This window comes from Erpetoichthys calabaricus, chromosome 4 (genome assembly GCF_900747795.2).
Source record: "Erpetoichthys calabaricus chromosome 4, fErpCal1.3, whole genome shotgun sequence".
Taxonomy (NCBI): Eukaryota; Metazoa; Chordata; class Cladistia; order Polypteriformes; family Polypteridae; genus Erpetoichthys; species Erpetoichthys calabaricus.
Genome location: NC_041397.2, coordinates 106015593 through 106028628, shown reverse-complemented (window position 1 = coordinate 106028628; position 13036 = coordinate 106015593). Strand labels below are relative to the sequence as shown.

General features: G+C 35.6%; 1 protein-coding gene across 1 annotated transcript in view; it reads left to right on the top strand.

Moving 5' to 3' along the window:
- The first annotated feature begins 3563 nt into the window (after nucleotides 1–3563).
- LOC114650167 (ETS-related transcription factor Elf-1-like) overlaps nucleotides 3564–13036 on the top strand; it is a 79422-nt gene continuing 69949 nt past the window's right edge. Inside the window, exon 1 of the mRNA XM_028799641.2 lies at nucleotides 3564–3649. The gene's annotated coding sequence lies outside the window, so the exon portion shown is untranslated. The remainder of the gene's footprint in view (nucleotides 3650–13036) is intronic.

Here is a 13036-nt window from a genome sequence, read left to right as displayed (position 1 = left end):
TCAGTACTTTCATAAACTTGTGTAATAGAATTGAAAACTGAACCAAAAGTAGATGACTGCAATATATAGTCAAGATCCTGATCCAATACACTGAAAGGTGTGCTTTTTGGTTTTTATCATATATCTGCATAAATCATTGATTCAAATAATTAAATACAAACTAAAAAGTTAAAAACTGTTATCTATGCATTTAATATATGGATCCTATTTATATGAACATATTTAATGACGGTCGTTTTGCTGTAAAGTAAAGAAAGAATACAGGGCAAAGGATTTTGATGATTTACTTGAATCTTTGTGATCCCCTTGAAATGTACAGCACACAGAGAGGCCATTCTAACAGCAATGTGTCCCTTCCAAAATAGAAATAGGATGGCTGAAGTCCATACAGAGCGGCTGCATGGATAGACCTGCCTTTTCTACATTACAAGGAGTCAAAACTGCCTGGAACAATTAAGTCTACATATTTTCAGGTAAGTTCTAAGGTAGAGTAAGGGAACTGGCATTCCTTACACACCAAGCACTACAGGCATGCAGCCTAAACTTTGCAATGTCTGGACAAAGGTAAACTTCAGCATCATTTTCTTAAATACTATGTGGAGTGCTCCCTTCTTTTCCTTTCTTCTGTTGTAAATAATGCAGTCAGTACAGTAAAATTTCAAATTTATCAATTCTTATATCGTTTGTAAACTTGGGTTATTAATGTGATCTGCCAGGTTCTCATCATTTGAACTAAGAAGTAGTTATGGCAGTTAAGTATTATACCCTTTACCCTTTGAAATTCACCGGACACATTCAAAAAGCTAATATTGTACAAGGTATCGGTAGACAATTTTATTACCTAGTGTCTTTATAATACAATGCTACAGAGAATAGAATACAACCATCAATTTTACTTCTGTTGTATTGGACTTTGAGCAAATTTGCTGGCTCAACTGGGAGCAAGATACCAAACACCTTACCATATATCCATCCTCTCTCATGCCGTACATTTATTAACCTAAAATACATGTCTTTGGGATAGAATATTGTCCCTTAAGAATAACTGCATGAACACAACAATAATATTCACATTCTACACAAACACTGATCAGGACAGTCATCGAATTCAGGTTCCTGGAGCAAAGAGGTTATATTGATAACTCATCAGGTCTGTAATTATTCATGACCTTTTTTGAATGATCTCCTCTGTTACTTTCTTCATGTGCCAAGCATGATTTTTCTTTACTCAGTGTGACTGTTTCGTTTTTTGATGGTTAATCCAGAAAGAATGCACTAAACTAGCATGCATTATGAAGGTAGAGCGTGTCTGGTCACTTTCAGGTCAGATCATTTTGCTGTTTTTTTTTTTTTTATTCCCCGCATTCTTTGCTGAAGGGACACATCTTCCACCCTGGAATCTTATTGTTTTTAAAGTGTAAAATATTACATTTTGTACATTACAGAGATATTGTGAGTAGTCAACTGAAGCTGTAACTTATTTTTAAAGAAAAACAGTACAGGCGACAAAATGGTACTGTGGTTGGTATTGATGCCAGTGGTGCTTGGACCTTCAGTTCCTGGTTAGGGTGCTTTTTGTGTTAGGTTATGGGCCTGGCCGTTACTTGGATGGGAGACCATCTCGCAGAAGCTAGGGTTGCTGCTGGAAGAGGTATTCGAGAGGTCAACAGAAGGCATTTAACCTGTGATCTGTGTGTGGATCTCTGTGCCCCCATGCAGTGATGGGGACTATTTGCTGTAAATATGGTGCCGTCCTTTGAAAGAGACTTAAAACTGATGTTCTGACTCTCTGTAGTCATTAAAGATTCCTGGGCATCTGTCAAAAATAGTAGGTTTTTATCCTGATGTCCTGGCTAAATTGTCTATCACGGCCTCGTCTATTCTGCCTCCCTAATTATCCTCTGTTTCTAATGGGCTAACTATTTTTCTCATCCCTTCACTATTTAATAGCTAATGCCTGGTGATCGTACTGGCTCAATAATGGCTGCCATCACATCATTCAGGTGGGTGCTACACATTGGGGTTGGTTGAAGTGGTTCCCTTTTCTCTATGTAAAGCGATTTGATCACTATATAGATGTATTTAATAATTATTATTATTATACCTCTAAATTGCCCCCAAAGCGAGTGTGTGATCGATCTCTCATATGGAATTGCATCTAACTTAGGGTTGGTTCTAGCCTTGTACTGAAGAATGGCATGCTAGGTTGAAGCCTAAGAATAGGACATGAAGATGTATTTACATTTTGATTATTACCGAAGTTTGACAAAAATTAAATTGTATAATGTGCATGATGATAAATTAATAAAATAACAGGGTTGTGGGGGTGGGGGACAGTCCCTTAGTGCAAGGCAGAAACCCTCTGTAGATGAGACAACACTCCATCGCAATACTGATAAACTGCTAACAGCAAACTTAACCTCCATTCATCTATTTTATTAACACATGTATTCATTTCTGGATCATGGGGTGACTACCCAGGGTGGCAATGAACACAAGGCTTCAACCAGTCCTGGATGTGCTGCCAGACTTTTACAGGACACACTGTGTTGCCTCAGTGCCTAAGCAGTTAGTGCTCCTATCACATGATGCTCAGACTTTAGTTTCATTGAAAGCTGAACCTGCCAATTCGTCTCATCAATTAAATCAAGGGTGAAGATTCATTATTTTAACATAACATACCATAGTTATGGCTGCAGCTTAAGCTCTTTCATATTGCTGTCTTATATTTCTTTTTAACTAGTAACTGTTTTGACTAACCATTGCTATTATTCTTCCATTGTCTTTCTAATCTCTCTTACATAATGTGTCCGACTTGTGATAGCTGGAAAACTACATGGTATATACATATACATGCATATACATTTATTGCATGATATTTATCTGTTTATATTTCAGCATTATGCATTTTGTCTGTTGCATTTCATGTTAGACAGTATGCATAGTAATTGTACAGATTGCTGGGTTCATAATTGGAATAGTATTCAATAAGAATAAATTGAACAGGAAACTGAAATGGAAAATGTGGATTTAAAAAGTGGATGGATAGCACAATAATCATGAGTTTTGTAGTGTGCTGCAATCAACATTTTGCAAATTCTTTTTCAAATTTTTAGAATGTTCAGTCTTTAGTGAATGTATGTATGTTATGATGTCACTGTTTTCATTATAGCTTTGCAGGGAGCTGTCATATAATCACTTATCTAGTCAATATTTAAAATAAATGTTAATAATAACAGTGGTTTGGTTACTGTTCCTGAACTGAATGTGAGCTTTTGGTGTGTTTTACCTGTACCAGACCTGGAGGCTATAATGAGGTTTGAAGTTCATGTTGTGTTTCCCCATTATAGCGATCCTTGGATTTTTGTTTCTGCTTTTGAGGTGGAGCTCTCAGCTTACATACTTTTTTTTTCTGGTCTTCCCTGTTGTTGGCTTTCTGCACACCTGCCTAATCTGCTCTGAATCTAAAGCAACATGGGCGTGTCTCGAGAGAGAGAGAGAGAAAAAAAAACAAGTTCTCTGTTCTCTTTGCTTATGACTCATATCATTAGGCAAAGAGGTAGCACTTCCCCACAGTAGAGTAGCCATTTTATTTAGTCCTTGCAAGGCGAAGCACTGACTGAGGGTTTTATTTGGGCCTGTGTTAAAGGTAGGCTTTGGCTCTTGCCAGGTTTTTTTTAGCTTCATTAAAACCATCACGAATCCAGATTTTATGCTATTTTGTTTTTTTTAGTTTAGAGGCACATATTGGCAAAATAATAACGTAGGCTGACAACAGCAACCTGTGAAAATAAGCAGAAAAAATGTTAATATAAGTTACTTCTAAGGGTATTGTGGGCATTTGCACATCATTTGGTGCACACATTGCTGGACAGTAGACACTGCATAGGGAGAGCAACATTCCTCCAATAGTTTACAAATTATATGTTGTATTATCAAGAGATGGAAGCATTCTCAGCTAGGGTAGGCATAACGTGTAGCTACACATATGTGCTCATCACTGATGCTTGTTTATTTCTTTGTCAATGAGGTACTGAGCTTTAATATGCCATTACCCAGTTTACCACTCTCAAAGAAGAGACAAAATAATGGTTAATGGCAGCTGTGGGGTTCAAACTGTACTCATCATCTATAGCAGCTGCAACAGAAGCTAGCTTTGGCAGGCTAAGATTGTTGTGTGATATAAAACGAGCAACAGTTCGCGTGACAGTTGAGTTTTACAATTATGGCCAAGAGAGGGAAGAGTGGGGGTTGTGTGCAAAGTGAAAAATCAAATTTTTGCTTTTTTAAGTGTTGCAATAATGATATGCCTTATACTGAAATAATTTTTTTGATATAGTGTCATAGCTGAAGATCTCCCATGTGCATTCCAAGCAGATTAACAACAATATAACATTTGTAGGTGAAACAAGCATAAAACATCAGCAGTAGACAAGCTGAGCATTTCAAAATATTTTTGACTTCAAAGGAAATACTCATAATAATAATTAAAATCATAAACCCGGGGACAAAGATGCAACGTAAACTTTAACAGTACAAACAATTTACAATTTAATTGAATTACCTTCCTAAACATGTCTTTTCATTGAGTTCAGAGAGGAATAGAGGACAAAAATTTGTATTTGTTTTGCATACTTTTGATGCAGTGCTTGAAATGTGATTGCTTGTTTTAGATTTATAAATTCCTTTAAATAATAGGCTGTGTTGGGGCTTGTTTTATATTTGCAAACTAGTATGCTGCTTATGGGAAGGTAAACAATCACTTTAACTAATTAAGTCTGTCCATCCATTTCTTTACGCCCTTATGCAGTTCAGGGTCATGTGTGACCAGAGCCCGTTCTGCCAGCATCAGGCACATGTCAGATATTAACCCTTGACTGGATGCCAGTCCTTCACAGTGCACACTCACGCACACATAGTGTATTCTTACTCACTAGCTTGGAATTACTAATTAGCTTAAGAGTACTTTCAGTGAAGAAAACAACACAGACTGAAGGAGAATTTACAGTTTCACACAAAATGGAACAGAATGTGAGTGGGTGAGGACTTTTATGTATTCTGTTTGTAGCAAAATATACATAAAGTATGATACGGCTCAGAGTTGAACTTATGTCCCTGAAACAGTACTCTGCTATTGAGGTTGGAAAAAAAGCACCATGCCTTATGTTGCTGCCTCAACTGAAGTTGGGGCCTCGAGCATGCTTACTAAACCACAAAGGCTCCCCTGCCACTAGGACAAAGCCACAAAGTTCAATTTTTCTGTTACTCACCCTTTACACTTAAAGCAGTACATAAAGTTGAAAAAAATTCTGGAAGTAAAGAACTTCAAACAGTATACAAAAGACTCAGATTTTTTTAAAGATCAGAAATCTCAGTGAATTTGAATTGTCATTTGGAACTTTGCTTTCAAAAACTACAAAATCTAATGACTAAAGATAGTTCAAGAAATTATTTACAATTTTTTATGCTAAAAAACAAAATATTCAAATACACAAAAAATTTCAAACAATATATTATGACTCTCAATTTGCGTATCTTGAGACTTACTAGAGCATAATAGATGGCCAGCAGGTCAGATCTGACCTTCCTTTGGATTCATTTCACTCTTCTTAGACGCTTCTTACAAGCAGTATGACTTGTCATGATCAGTAAAGTATTACCAGTAAAAAATCCTGATATAATGTTTAATTTGAATGCCAACATTTCACCTTATTATTTATTAAAAAAGACTAGCATTTTTCTGTTAGTTTGATCATGAGCTCTCTAATAATTGTTATGGTGGATGGGATATTTAACCGTTCTCCTCAGCTACTCTCTCACACTCTGCACTCCCCTTGTGCTAATATCAATTGCTGAATCAACTTTTATTTTGACAGTTACTACCTGGTTCTTCCACAAATCTGTAATGGTGTAAGCTGGTTTGGTAAATAGATAAATAGATTGATATGTATATTATCAGGGTAAGAAACACATGGAAGCCACTTTTTACAATGTTTAACAAACAAAAATCAGAATCTCTAGAGAGTTGTATCTTCAGGAGTTCTTTGCTGAATACCACAGACATACTCCATAAATACAAGTCGATTAGTACTTTTAAATCCAATCATTTTCTACACACACTTTTTACTATATTTTTGTAGGGAGCTGTAAACTATTTTGGCAGCAGTAGATGGAATATAGGAACCAAAACTAGATGAGATACCAGTCTTTCACAGGCCATGATCATTTAAAGAGGACCTTAGAAATTATAAAATTTACATTTTAAGACATATGCACATACCGTGCTTTTTAGTTTCTTTGCAAATTAAGATCAATGATTATTTTGTTTAGAAATTGTCTATATTTATTAATGAGTTAAAAATTATGCTTGCTTTGTCAACCGCACAATGTGCAAAACACTTTGCAGGAAACCCCTTTGCCTATCTGATGCTTCACTTCCTTTGCTCTCTGTCCTTCCAGCAACTGTTCACAATCCAATGCTGAAACTTGAAAGACTAAGTACATATAAGTCTGATGGCTTAAAAATATACAAATTGTACTTGAAACTACCACTATATGTTATACAATACATAAAAACAAAATATTACAAAGGCAAAAGATTAGCTGTTTTCTCTGCCTTACATGGAAACTTTATTTCTACTAATGAAACATTAGCCTCTTTTAATTGTGCCCTTTTTCCATCATTTCAGGAAAACACATGTCTTTTGTAGGAATATACTTACCTTGATGTAATAGTGATGTTTCTGGGTAGAGAGTGCCTGTTTTGTCAATGTTCAAAAGACATATTGTTGACAAGGGACAAGTGACTTTAAATGGGATTAACATGAGACAGCACACCTTGCAAAGTATTGGCATCCCACGGAGATATGGTTCCTGCCTTGTCCCTTTTTTGGCCAGGATGGGTGCTAGTGCCCTATGTGTTTAGATGCCATGGGTCAACAAATGTATGGATGACACCCATTATGTATAGAAAATCTATCCCAAATATCTTTATTTGCTGTTACGTCATATAAGCATGTAAACATCTAACAAGATTCTCATAGAATGGCCCCTGTCTAAGAATTTAGCAAAACTAACACTGCTCTGATTTTGACAACTGATAAGATGAAAGCTGAAGATGGCAAAGGTGCTGACCGTAGATAAAAAACTATCATGTAATCTTGTAGTGACATGTGTCTGTATCTGTATTCTTTAAGTTGCCAGGCATACTGCCATAGGCTGATTAAAATTCCTCTTGTAGCCATCTCCCATTAAATAGAAAGCCCCAAAATCAAATTTGGGAAAGCAGACATATTAGCATTTCAGCATTTGACTATAAGTAAATCATAATACTTATCATTTAAAGGAATCAAAAATGAGCATTCTTTAGTTTGCAGAGTGTTTAGAGTGAGAGTGCAGACACCTGACCCTGTTGTGAGTTCTTTGAAAGTGATTACTCAGGCATCTGAAAACTAGGACATTTTTCAAAGACAAATTTTTGTGGTGCAGTTTTAGTTTTCTAATTGTCAGTCTCCATTGTCATTCAAGTGCAGTCTCGTTAACCTTGCTGTCATGCTCAAAAAACATAGGTATATAAAACATGACTTTCCGAAATACTCTATCTGGTATTAAAAACTGCTTGAGAACGTTGAGTAACCTAGTAGATAAACACTGTTTTAAAAAAGGCTTAGCAGATGATGTTTTATGGAAGTTGAAAAAGATCAGCCTACCCCATATAGTAATAGTGGTATCCTAAACTGCTATTATTAAATTCATGCTGTCAAAATCCATAACTACCTGGTTTTCTCAGACCTGGAGCACATTATTCAATGTGCAAAAAAATGATTAACTGTACTCTTCCTGTCATCCAGGACCTGTATGAAGCCAGAAAAAAGAAGCATAATGGGGAAATCACAGTAGGCTCATCTCACAGAAGCCAGCTTTTATTCCAAAAATGTTCTGTTTTAGGTTATAAGGACAAGATGTTCATGTAAGTTGTTTCCATGTGAAGTATTAATCATACTTTACAATTGTGTTGATGTGATCATGTTAAATATGTTCTTTTATATTGTAGATTTTTTTTTGGATATTTAAATTTTACTTACTGAACAAAATGATTCTAATGTTGACATTTAATTAACCCCTCCTTAAACTTTCTTTAATACTTTCAGCAATACCCTTGACAATGTCAGTGGAAGGCAGGATGCCAGTGCATTACAGTGAAAGTTTTATTATTGTTACTTAACTCACCATGGACAACTTTGAGGATTTGGTATAAAAAAAAATGCTCTGACTTTCTATCACCTTGTAATACTGAAGAAAAATGTAAGGATATCTGAATAAAATTACATAGAATTAAGAACTGATTTTAACATCTGTATTTCTGTTCAGAGCTTTACTTAGCTCAGTAGGACAGACTTAACCCTTGATATTAAGGTGCTGGACTATAAGCCATGAGATTGTGGTTCAGTCCCCTCTTATGCACTTGCTGGGAGACCCTGTGCTCCAGTTGGAAAAAAACTATATTAGTCATGTCAGAAAAATTATTCTCGAAACGAGTAAGTAATGCATACCAATTTGTTAGAAAAAATGTTAGAATAGGATGTTAGTAAAATTACCCTTGAAATAAGTAATTACATACCATTTTATTTCAGGGTTCATGTACCTAACACCCGCACAAGGTAAAGAGAGACTCGCATTCACAAGTCACTTTAAAAAGGTTGCCTTTAAAACTTGGAAAAAAATGAATTACTCAGGGGAAAAAACCCTTCTAACAGCACAGAATATGCAAACACCACACATTTCAGGGTCAACCCTAAAATCAGCCATTCCACTATTGTGTCGTTCCATGACTAGTAGTAACCTATATTTATAAAGTAGGAAACATATTTTCCCATATACGTTTTCAGTGTGTTAATGAGGAATTTAAAATAAGAAATTTTATTTGCATTACTACTTGTGCCTTAAGTTTTCACTCTCCTTTTTGTTTCCAGTGTGCCATGTTCGAATCTAATACTTGTATGTTATATGGTTTATTTGCTGAGAAGAGGTCATCTAGTCCAGAATAATTAATTCACATTCACTACCATGCAGCTGAGAGACGCAAAGTGTCTCTTTATTAAATGTAGCTCACTTCCTGTGACAAACAAAGTGCTGAACACCACCTGTAACTTCTGTTATACCTACTCCACATTAATTTTTTCCATGCTTTCTGTTACAGATATCCTGAGTATTAATTATAGCAGTAACATTTAAGAAGAAGGAGACAATGTGATATTACAGAACGCTAAAGTTTTGTTTGCTATATGCAACCACATATGTATTCATTATTAAAATTAAAATTAACATTACATTAGTGGGTTCCAACTCTGTTCCTGGAGGACTGCAGTGCTGCAGGTTTTCACATCAACCAATTTGTTAATCAAATGACAATCTTTGCTGTCAAATAAATATTTTATTTGAATCACTTGTTAATGCTCTTACTTTGCCACAACAGACATGTTTAATTTTCATATTCTGAGAACATCATCATAATGACTTGTAGACTGGGGCGCATTAACCCTTATCAGTCATTCAATGTTTGTCTCTTATTTCTTGCAAACTATTTAATTGCAACAGATAGTTTATGATGACCATACCCTCATGCAAATATGGTTAAATTAGCTTTGAGTCCTTATGTATTAATGACTCAGTGGTTTAACTCCACAGTAAAACAAAAAGAGAAACACAGACTCTGCAGCTGAATTAAAGTGAAAACAGCAAAACTGCGAAACCATACCAAGTCTGTGAACTAAAAAACGGACATAAAGTTGCTTTCCATTCGCAACAATAATTGGGTTGCAATAAAGAAATCTGGCTGGAACAAAATCTTGAAGCCACCAAGATCCTCCAGGATATGAATTTGACAATTCTAAACATCTCTTGGGATGTTGGAGGAATACAGGAATACCCTAAGATAAACTAAACCAACATTGGGAAAACATGCAAACTCTAAAATAGAGAAGACAAAACGTGAGATTTAAACCTGAGACACTGGATCCCTAAGGCAGCAGTGCTAACCACTTTCTACTGTGTCACAAATAACATAATGTTATAGCTGAAAAAAGAAATAAACATATATGGAGACTAATATTGTACAATATTGAAGATCAACTAACAGTGAGTACTTTGGTTTCTTTTCACAGTTAAAAGGCAGGCATTCAGACTGTTTTGTAACTCTGAACTGGTCTGGCTTCAATTTGAAGATTTTTATGTGAGCATCCTTTAACCCACTGGCATCCTTTCCATTGTTAAATTCCACCTCATGCTCATTGTTGTAATCCTGACTAGTCAAAAGCAGGAAGAGAAAACAGAAAATAGTATTTTCTTCAAGTCCACTCACTTCTCAGTTCTTTGAATCATTTTCTGTCTTCCAGGTGCCTAACAGTGACACAAAACAGAACTGATCATTAATTGTGCTAATGCAGAGTTAGTAAAATATAAGTGTGAAAAATATGTGGAATTATTAATGTTGACAATGAACAAGGAGCTAAGAAACAATAGCAACAACACTAAAAGTGGCCCTTTTTAGAATTAAGCTTTCAATATACTCAGCAGTGAACATTTGCATGTTGCATCATTGCAACAGGCTTGTAAAGAAAGAACTGCAGAGTTACCATATCACCATCCGCAAATCCCCCCACCCACCACCACCTCCTCACAGGCAGACTTGACTAGGTTTGTTTTTTCCACTTTATATCTGCAGAGTAATACCAAACGAAGACAGTCTTTTTAAACTGTTTCAATATTATGCATAATAGTTCTAAAAATAGTTTTGTGAAGCACAGATATTTAGTCGTATTTATGTACAGTATAGTATACACCATTACATTACACATACAATATTTTTAAAAACTTCATATTAGAAAAGCCATACAGGCCTGAACTGAATAAGCAGTTTGGGAAATTTGTGAATGGTTGGAACATTTTAAAAAGAGATAGGCTTTATTAAGTTGCAAGACAGTACCTCACATTGTAGCCTTTAGCAGGTATTAATATCCTGCAGGACAGTAGCTGGGGAAGTAATATTGTAGGTCTATTAAACTTTGTTTCTATCTGTAACAAAATTATACCTTTGATCATTGGCCATATACCTCATTTCTTTAGCAATATGGGATGCGGACTGAGCAGATTTAGAGAGAAAAACAGACAATATTGTTAGAATGTATTTTTTATTTTTAAAAGCTATGAGACCAATAAAGAAGCCTCCTTGCAGATCCAACGTCCTCAGTTCCAAACCCAAGCCTGATTGTTATGCATGTTGAGTTTGCATGTCGTCCCTATGACTTTGTAGGTTTTCTCTTTGTACTCCGATATTCCTCCCTCACTTCCAAAGATATGAGTTGTAGGTTAATCTGCAATTATAAATTGGCCTAGTGTGAGTGTGTGCGCAAGCTAGCCCTCTGATGGACTGGAAACCAATCTAGGTGCCCAGTGCTGCTGAGACAGCCTTAACGCCCACAGGACACTGAATGAATTAAGGGGTTTGAGAATATTATATTGTTTCATTACCCTGAAGGCTACTGTAAATGTATTCTATAATAAAGACACCTGTATCAACTTGATAGATTCTGATAACACTGCATTGACAACTCACACTGTCAATCTCTTCTAATCAGTACTATTTTTTAAATGCTGACTCCTCAAATATTGTTTTATCCCATACCTAATGATGTTTGTATATACTCTTATTGTGAATATATTTCTCTGAAGAGTGTTATATAAATTTAAGTGACTGAATGATTGCGTGTGTGTAAAGCAAGGAGAAAGGAATCGTCTTTTAGATTTCAAAACAAAAACAGATATATCAATTAGGGGAATGGCTTTCAGGGGCTTAGTGGGCTGGACACAGGCCTCCATGCTGCTAGTTATATAGCCCTATAGTAAGAAGACATTCCTGGCTGGCTAACGTTTAAAATATTATACAGTAAATTCAGAAGTTTGAAATACACAATATGAGATGCTAGAAAGCTGCATTGCATGACTCTGCTGGAGATTACAGTTATCTATTGACTCTGTAAGTGACCTTAGGACTAGCTATAAAGTGCCTGTAGAATCTTATCTTTCTTAGTATCAGCTGCAAAATAGATAGTAAGAGTTACTACAGAGATGAAGAACTTAGAAAGAAACAGGGAAGGACAAAGCAGGCTAACTGTTTCACTCTGAAAGAGGAACCTGTTTAAGCAGGCTTGGAGAGGACAGGTCTGACAACTACTGTAGTGTTCTCTTGTTTTGTGAGCATAACTAGATTGTTGTGTTTTGAATGTTTAATCACATGTCAGATGCATTTACATTTACAGTTACTTATTTGGCTGACACCTTTATCCAAGGTGACTTGCAACATTTATGATACAATTGGTTATGTTCTTTTGGTGTACCAATTGGAGGACAAGGAGGTCAAGTGACTTGCTCATGGTCACACAGCATCAGTAGTGGAATTTGATGCAAACACTGTATAAGTAGAGAGAAGAATGATGTTATACAGTTCTGTTTAATGTCACTTCTTTATAGTTCCAGAGACTTCAGTTTGATTCATGAATTGATCACTGTCTATATATGTGTATGCTTTCTCTGTGGAGTCTCTGGTGACTTGCCACATCCCAAAAGTGTGCAGGCTAGATTAACTAGTAATTCTAAATTGACTATGTGCGATTATATGGTATCTCATACAAGGCCAGCTTTTGCCTTATGAGTGATATCCTCTTGGTATAAGCTCTAGCTCCTTGCAACCTAATAATAGAAAATGTTGGTTCTGAACACAAACAAATGACACTAGCAAACTGTTCATGAAGTATTGGCTTATTACATTCATGCATGTTTACCTAATGCAAATAAATTAACAGTAAAGTTTCTTTTCCACATTGGTATTACACAAAAAATGTGATTCCTTCTAAACTGAACATGCTTGTTCCTTTAAGCATATGAGCAGAATTCATTTTAGTATATATGTATTGATCTTCTTTAAAGTAAGCCTCCATTAATGGAAAGTTAAATTCCAAAATGAATATGAATGTTAACA